Raw genomic sequence first — 8,621 nt, forward strand, 5'->3', positions numbered from 1 at the left:
AGATGAGATGAATAGTCTAACCCAATTTTATGAGAGAGTCGTAGTTTTAAATTTAAAAGCTGGTTAAAAAAAATAAATCGGTATAATTATTTTGATCATTACTGCCTCCCATTTTGCAACTCTTAATGTTCGTATTTCGTAAAACTCAGTATTAAATAAGGATTAACAGAAACCTACGTATAGGGTTTAAGGATATGCAAGTTGAATCAGTCTATTCATTATAGAATAGTTTTTTTATTATGTAAATTGTCTTTATACTTTATAGTAACGAGGAAAAGATTATGCAGTGGCAACTGAAATTATCTCGAAAAATGTGTGCCGGAAACTGGTCCCTTTTCATATACGTACATGCACACATAGACTACTGTAGTTCTATAGTTTAGCTATAGGCTATGTGCATAGTTTTTAGAAGCGACTCCATCTAAGTCCACTCGGATCTCAGGCCTGTACGTTTACTTCCATGTCCTACCCATTCCAGCTTCAGTTTGCTTGCTGCAGAGATATCAGCCGACCTTGCATCTGTAACTTGCTCTGGAGTTCAGAATAAAAAAATCCGTCTGCCAAAATCGCTGGCTCCTACTATAACGTCAATGGGCAGGAACTCTAGCTTTCTATCTAAACTTCTATAACCAATATATTATTTTAATGTACCGAAGTACATATGATATTTCCATGCAGATATTCTGCATCATCATATGATGAAAGAGTAATGGAACGGAGAAAAATTCTCTCCGGCGCCGGGATTTGAACCCGGGTTTTCAGCTCTACTTGCTGATGCTTTATCCACTAAGCCACACCGGATACCGGAGAGAATTTTTCTCCGTTCCATTACTCTTTCATCGTATAATGACGCAGAATATCTGCATGGAAATATCATATGTACTTCGGTACATTAAAATAATATATATATGCGTAAATCGCTTCGTGATTTAAGACGGCACTTATTCCGTCGGATCCCGGTCAACTAGTCACTCACAACGAGTGCACCTCAGCACATGTGTGGACTTCGGTCCTACGTTCATAGACATCTATGACGTAGTGCAGAGGGCGGCCACTAGAGGGAACCCAAGAGTTGGAGCTTAATCTGAGACGGGTGGTACCCGGTGTGGCTTAGTGGATAAAGCATCAGCACGTAGAGCTGAAAACCCGGGTTCAAATCCCGGCGCCGGAGAGAATTTTTCTCTGTTCCATTACTCTTTCATCGTACTCTATAACCAAGCCTACTATGTTATTTAGTATAGTCAGCCCGGGTGGTGAAGTCGGTAGAGTGCTGGCCTTCTGTGTCCGAGGTTGCAAGTTCGATCCCGACTTATGTTGATGGCATTTAAATGTGACAGGCTCATGTCAGTAGATTTGGTGGCATGTAAAAGAACTCCTGCAGGACAAAATTCCAGCACAATGACAATGCTGATTATAACCTCTGCAGTTGCGAGCATCGTTAAATGAGAGAAATTAATTTAGTGTCAGTGGAATCTGTGATCATGAGATGTCGTGAATTCACCATGTGATTACCTGACATTTACCTTACAGTTGCGGAAAACCTCGGAAAAACCAGGTAATCAGCCCACGCAGAAATTTAATGAGCAGAGCTCCAAATCAACAGGAACATCGGCCTATAGCTTGAACTATGCTAACAGCTTCTTCACTTTCAAAGCTGAATATTTCCATAGAATTCAGCTTCTCTGTGACATGGTGCTACAAAAATTTATGATCATTTTCAACTTTCTGAATGATCACTTGGGTGTTGCTGTAGTTGCTATAATGCAACTCTGCCATTGCTAGTAGTATTTCTGATTTGTGTACAGAGTTACCTACATTTAACAGTCTTGCCAGTTCATTGATAGTTGACAGTATACTAAGTTCAAAAACTTAAAAATTATTGGGGCAAAGTAGCCTATGTCATGAATTTGTTGAACAGTATTCATGAAGATTATTGACTTTTTTTTCTCATACTTGTGGTCTCATTGATAATAGATCCTACAGATATTGTTGGTTGACGAGACTCTAAATGCACAAGTTTAGTTTTCAGTTCATTAATTTCTTATTAGTAAGGTATGGATTTTGGTGACTTAAAAAAAAAAAAAAAAGACTATAGAATGTCCCAAAGCTATGGAATCTTATTATAGCATCACTTCAAAAAAAAAACTACAAACAATGCCCATGGCTTGTCAGTATATTTTTTCATTAATAAACTTCCACGTATGTAATCGTGAAAACTTCGTAACTAATTCAACAGTTCAGAGCATAAATACGCATCAAAGAAATGACTTTCATACTCCATCGGCAATTCTATCGTGCTATCAAAAAGGAGTGTGTTATATGGCAGTAAAAATTTTTAATAGCCTCCCTATGGATATCAAAAATCAAACTCAAAACAAAAGATTATTTAGGGCCACGTCTTTTATTCTGTAGGTGAATTTATGACATTCAACAAAGCTTCATGAATATTTCTGTCTTGTATGATACTAAAACCTTGTATTGTATTAGTAGACTACTGCGTGTTCAGTTCAAAGTGTGTCATGGCTCACTGTATGCCGTCATGTGGCTAGTCATTGAGCCTAGACAATTCAATCTTCCTACACTTCCAAAGAGGCATATTACTTTTGTGCCAGAGAAGTTGCCTAGCAAGTACAGCGTTCATTCTGAAGAGTACTTACCGATATGTATGGTAACACCTGTAGTGGCAGGAATGTGAAGTTTGGAAACATGTACTGAGGTGAGTTTTTTTCTTACTAATCGGGATATGTGGAGAGGGTTAAGACGATTACTTACGTATTTGTTGACATTAACTTCGGCGGTCAACATGGACATGGAGCATTTGATTTGGATTGTGGAATGTTGCCGTACGCAACCGATTATAACAAATACCCTGCCTACGACTTGCCCGCGCAAAACACAGTTCGAAAGAGGTTATGGTAGCACACAGACTTTATAGACCACCATCTGTTGCTACGACGTTCAAGTTATACTGTACACGTTCTCAAGTTCAGATTGAACACCTTGATTAATAGGCAACTTCTCTGACATAAAAGCTAAACTCGCTTCAAATCGCTGATTCACAACAGTGACGTCATGACACACTTTGAAATGAACACCCAGTATATTGGAAAACTCTTCTGTATATATTGTATTTCAATTAGATTGTGACTATATAATTAGGACTTTATATAGTACTATGAAGATTTTTTTTGACATGTTCCATATTCTAGCTGTGAAGTGATGTACGAATACCAGGGAATGTAAATAAATACAATAAAACCCTCATTTTCTCTAGATTTGGTGACTTACACTGATTGACTTCTTAGCCGTGCATATATAATTTGCATATTGGGCAATTTGTGTTAGGCAGCAATCTTTTCTCTTCTCTTCCTCTCTTCCTGATGTTTCTCTTTACTCTTTTTATGTTAAAACCTCTTTATTTTCTTCCTAGATATTACTATTTACTACCAAAATGAGACATTCTTAAACACTGAATGGCTGCAAAAAAGTTGCAATATTTGTTCCTATTCAGTCTGTGAAGTCATCCTGAATCGTCTAGCGTCTTGAACAGTAGCGGCCTGCAGTTACAAAGATTGGCAGTTCTGCATAATAGTATATTTAGCAAACGCATGCTGTTTATTGCATCTAAATCAGATAACGCGTGTAATTACAGCCCCTTCTCGAAGTTGACTATGCACCTGAAATTGTACTCCAACCATCCGTGCACTACACCTCTCCCACCTGGTACAACTAGTCACGTAGTGGAGATGTGCCTCACATGCTTTTCTAGTTTTTAAAGTCAAATTAACTAAATCCTCCACTTCGGTGTTTGTTCATGTATTTTCTCCTCTAAACAGAATACATGGATGGGGAGAAAGTGTTTTCATGAGCGTAGCAAAAAGCCAATTGTTTCCATTACACATTTCGGTATTAAAATGACTAGTAGGCTACACGATTTCCTCGACTTTTTCCAGAAATTTCAATATTTAAATTTTGTGTAGGACGTCCTAATTTCTTAAGTTAAACTGCAATTTCGAAAAGGATTGGTCGATTAGGTTTTCATTTCACTCATTTTTAATATAAAATTTTTCCTTAGACACATCGCACCACCCACAGTACTATAACACACAGGATCTGTAATGATATACAGTAGTCCAGAAGCCTATGTGTTCTAACGCAGGTCATAAAGAGCTGAGGGTGTTGACGGTTCTTTTGTATATTTGGAGAGAGCTGCTTCGGTTGCAGCTCTAATGCAGTCTTATGGGACGGTGAAGAAAACCAGTTTTCTGCTGCCGACTACCCTACGTTGAGCTCCAGGAACTGCCGATCACAGATCCGAAAAGTACACCACAGCTAAAATTCTCGAGCAGTTCAAGGCTCCTACAGACAGTAAAATCTCGAATCAAGGAGAATTGGAAAACTAAATGAAACAATGAACTAGATTACATAAAAGCACGTTTTACAGTTTTAATTTTTTCAGGTCCATTTAAATGGCGGTTCTGCAGTTCTTATTGTAGTGCTGTCCCTGATCTTGAAACATGTAGCCATATCAAAGCCATTCCTTTGTTTATAGAAATATTTGTAGAGAATTACTGTCTGCAATTGCACGACTGCTGAACAAAGAAATGTATTATATTATGTTGTTTTCTAATGCCAGGCATTTGACAATAAAGTCATTTGACCTCTTGCACTCCAATATTTTTCAAAGATATTGTCATGGTCAGTCACTGAAGCACAGATTTTGAGATGTTCTGAATCCATTTCTTGATTTGAATTGCACAATGGACAGTTAGGGGACTGATATATTCCAGTTCTATGCAGGTGCTTGGCCAAACAGTCGTGGCCTGTTGCCAATCTAAATGCAGCTAGATGAGGTGCATGGTAAATCGGGAATTAACTGTGGATTATGATGCAGAGTGTTCCATTTTTTCCCTTGGTTAAATGGCAAGTTGTAGCCTATTTAAGTGAACACCATATTTTAAAGTTTTGGTGACTACTTCACACACAACACCCCCCCCCCCCCCGAGTGACCTTGTTGATCACCTGCTTTCCCTTCTTAAGCCACTGGAGGACGATTTTAGTGCCATAGCAGGTCAGCACTAGAAACAGAAAAGTAGAAAGAGTAGGAATCAATCAATCTTCTTAATGTATCCAGCTGTTTGCTGACAACATAAAGTCTACTATAGTCCACTGTAGTCTATTCAGTTGTTTTTCACGAGAAATGAGGGTATTTTGATCGGTGTTCATTATAGATGCCTGTTGCTAATAGCCGGAGTTGGGGTGTAGTCAATATATACTGCAGGGCTGTGTCTTCTGCAACTGGTACTGATGACTTTAATTTACTTCTTTTGTGGTTTATGGATGGACAGTATAGAAGAATGTGTACCAGATCTTCATCATGATTATTACACCACAGACAAGTAGGATTATCAGAAATGTGAAATCGGTGTAGGTACAATTGAGTGACAATGTGACCTGTTCTGGCTCTTGTTAAAAAGTTTGAACATGTCTGGGCAAGTTTTTGTACATTTCCAGGTCATTTGGTGTCTTTTGTGTAGAGTGTAAAATTTTTCCTTTGTCAGAAGAGAGCCAATTGTTGATCCATAGGTTTGTAAAATGAGACTTTACTGAAGCAAGGAAGGAAAGTGAAATGAACCCCTAGGCCTTGAATGCTCTAATACCATCGGGGTCGAAGAAAGTAAGAGTTCAATCAGAGGACTGGATAGGAAAGGATAAAGATGGAATTAGGTATTGAATAGAGGAAGATTATACCAAATTCGATCATTAACTCATCAAGCTGACCAGTGCTAATTGATGAGTAGCCCCTCCCTTTAGTTCAGCTTGTAAAATTATGCTTACTAACAGCTGCACCACGGGAAGGTAGGGATGGGACATTGGGTATTTGTCCAGGTTGGTTCCTTAAAGCCTTCAATGGGAAGGATTAATGGCTCTCCCCCCTGTATTCGACAAATACCCTTTTGCCTTTTGTATTTATATATGAAACTCCTTTATTTTCAAAAGTAAGGTGATGTCTATTTAAGTAATTTCATATGGAATGTGAATAGTCAGAAACTAGTGTCACTAATAATTTTCACTCTGTCAGAGGTGAAGAATAGAACACTTCATCCTGGCATCCGTTCTTAAACCGAGATAATCAGGACGAGAGTTTTTACCCATTTACAACAATAATTTTATTAACGATATAGGATTCAGAAGTAAGTTACATCCTTTAATGCGAAAATGTGTATTTGTCTTAATAAGAATATGTAGAACACATATTTTCAGTGATATACACTGATACAATATTTATGTAGCAAAGTATGTGTCATTAATAACTATATATTTTACACAAATATCAGCCTTCCATTCACCTCTAACACTGTACAAGCAGCATTAGAATATAAGATGTGCACACTTCAGTGTACTTAAACATCTAATAATACAATAAAACTTAACAGTACTTAACATATGCTAATTTTGCTGTGATGAAAGTTTTATAACTTTACCCCTACAGCATTAAAGCCAAGTGTGTATCTTCTTTAAGCAAAGTATATATCCACTGTACAAAAATCCTATTTTAACAATGTCTTCCTTTACCACTGGGAATTGGTTTAAATATACATATACACATTGCATTTTTGAATTTTAATATTTTCAGATAATGATTATGATTTCAATTTCAAAGTACAGTAAAACCCCGCCAATCAAAGCCAAAATTACGAAATGGGTTAGGTTAGGTTACATGTCCTCAAATTTCTGAACTTAAGTACAGAAAAAAATAACAATATTTGCAACAAAAAACTGGTTTTACTATGTTTTTTTAAAGAGATGAAAATCCAATACTGTCTTTAAGGAACGAAATGACTGTAATCATAAAAAAAAAGAGAGTTTGTTAAAATGTATGATAACAGTTTCCATTGTTAATTGATAAATGAGTTCTATTCAGTCAATACTTAACATAAAAACACAATAAAACATGTTATAACACAAGAAGTAAACTTTATTATGCATCACTGAAAGACAGAAAAATACGAACACAATGTTAAGAAGACTTAGCGATTTTAAGAATTTTCAGTTTATACACAACAATTATAATGGTAAGATGTAGGACTTGTTTCGGCATGGAGCAGCTGCGACGTGGAACCACAGATTAGGGAAGAGGAGTTGTGGGGTAATCGTATTACAGAAGTTGTTTCTGCCGCTCTGTTATGACTCGTACACCCGCAGAGTTGCTCAGGATGGCTTGATCTTGGCTGGGTCTGCCTTCTTCTTGGAGCTCTTCGCTCTCGTCTTGGAGATCGCAGGATCGAGGTGGTTATACGGCATGTCACACCAGTCCACGCTCTGTGTGAGTGGGTTATTCACATCAGATTGGAGCAGATGCGGTGCGATCAACACGAACATTTGCTCAGCCCACGGCGTTAGGTCCATGGGCGTGAATTTGAACTGCCACTGGGGGAGACCCTGGTGTACCAGCATCATGCGGAAGTACTGCGTGAAGTCTGCAGCCAGGTAGTGCCACTCGAAACTTCTGTCCAGCAGCCAGATCTTGGGGTCCTCTCGTTATAGATCGGATTCGCACTCGCTCTTGTGAATGTACAAAAGACACACCTTTCCGATGCCTTGGCAAGCGTCCAGTTCGAAGATCTTGCACTTGACGCCGAAGTTGGGGCGCTGCCTGGGGTCGTCCTGCTCGCTGCAGATCTCGATGTCCAGCAGCGTGGGGCATTCCGCATCGCCCATGCTCTTGACGCCGGCCAGCCGTCGTAACTCAGACATAGAGTTGATCTTCATGTTGCCGATGGGGAGCACCTCGCCTTGTGGATATTCTCGACCATGGCTTCATTAAAGATCGGACATCCTCTCTCCTTTCTTCGTGGAAGTTTTGTTCTTGTGAACTTTCTACCCGTGCTCAAGCAGGTACGCTACACATTAAATGAGAAAGATCTCTTCTAACGAAATAGAGTTAGGAAATGATCCCAGGATGGAGGCAGCATTCCCTCGCTGAACCGCTATTCCAATGCGTTGACGAAGGAAATTAATACATCTAGGATCGCCGGTACGGGACAGTAGGCGTGTACCAATTTGGGTGAGTAGATCTTTAGCGTATAACAACATTTAAACAAATTTAAAAACAAACGTTTTCGCCAATTTTGATTGGCATCATCAGGTCGTGTAGGTCGAATAGAACATGTTATAATAAGTGAACACTTGGTATATAAAGTTAAAAATAGGAGTTAAAACTATAGTATAACTTAGAACAGAGAATAGAACTTAGCAAGAAGCCACCACTATGTATGTAGAAGCACTATGTTGAAAGAGACGTGTGTGATCCAAGGGAATGGCAAAACTCTTCCGTCATTGCAGGTACAGTTTTCAAGACAGATTTGATGATGCTACAGACAGGTTGGTCGTGTGGCCGATTATGGAAAGCAGGAAGTTCTATTCTCTGTTCTAAGTTATACTATAGTTTTAACTTATGTTTTTAACTTTATATACCAAGTGTTCACTTATTATAACATGTTCTATTCGACCTACACGACCTGAAGATGCCAATCAAAATTGGCGAAAACATTTGTTTTTAAATCTGTTTAAATGTTGTTATAACATGTTTTATTGTGTTTTTATGTTAAGTATTGACT

Source organism: Periplaneta americana, chromosome 7, assembly GCF_040183065.1.
Source record: "Periplaneta americana isolate PAMFEO1 chromosome 7, P.americana_PAMFEO1_priV1, whole genome shotgun sequence".
Classification (NCBI taxonomy): domain Eukaryota; kingdom Metazoa; phylum Arthropoda; class Insecta; order Blattodea; family Blattidae; genus Periplaneta; species Periplaneta americana.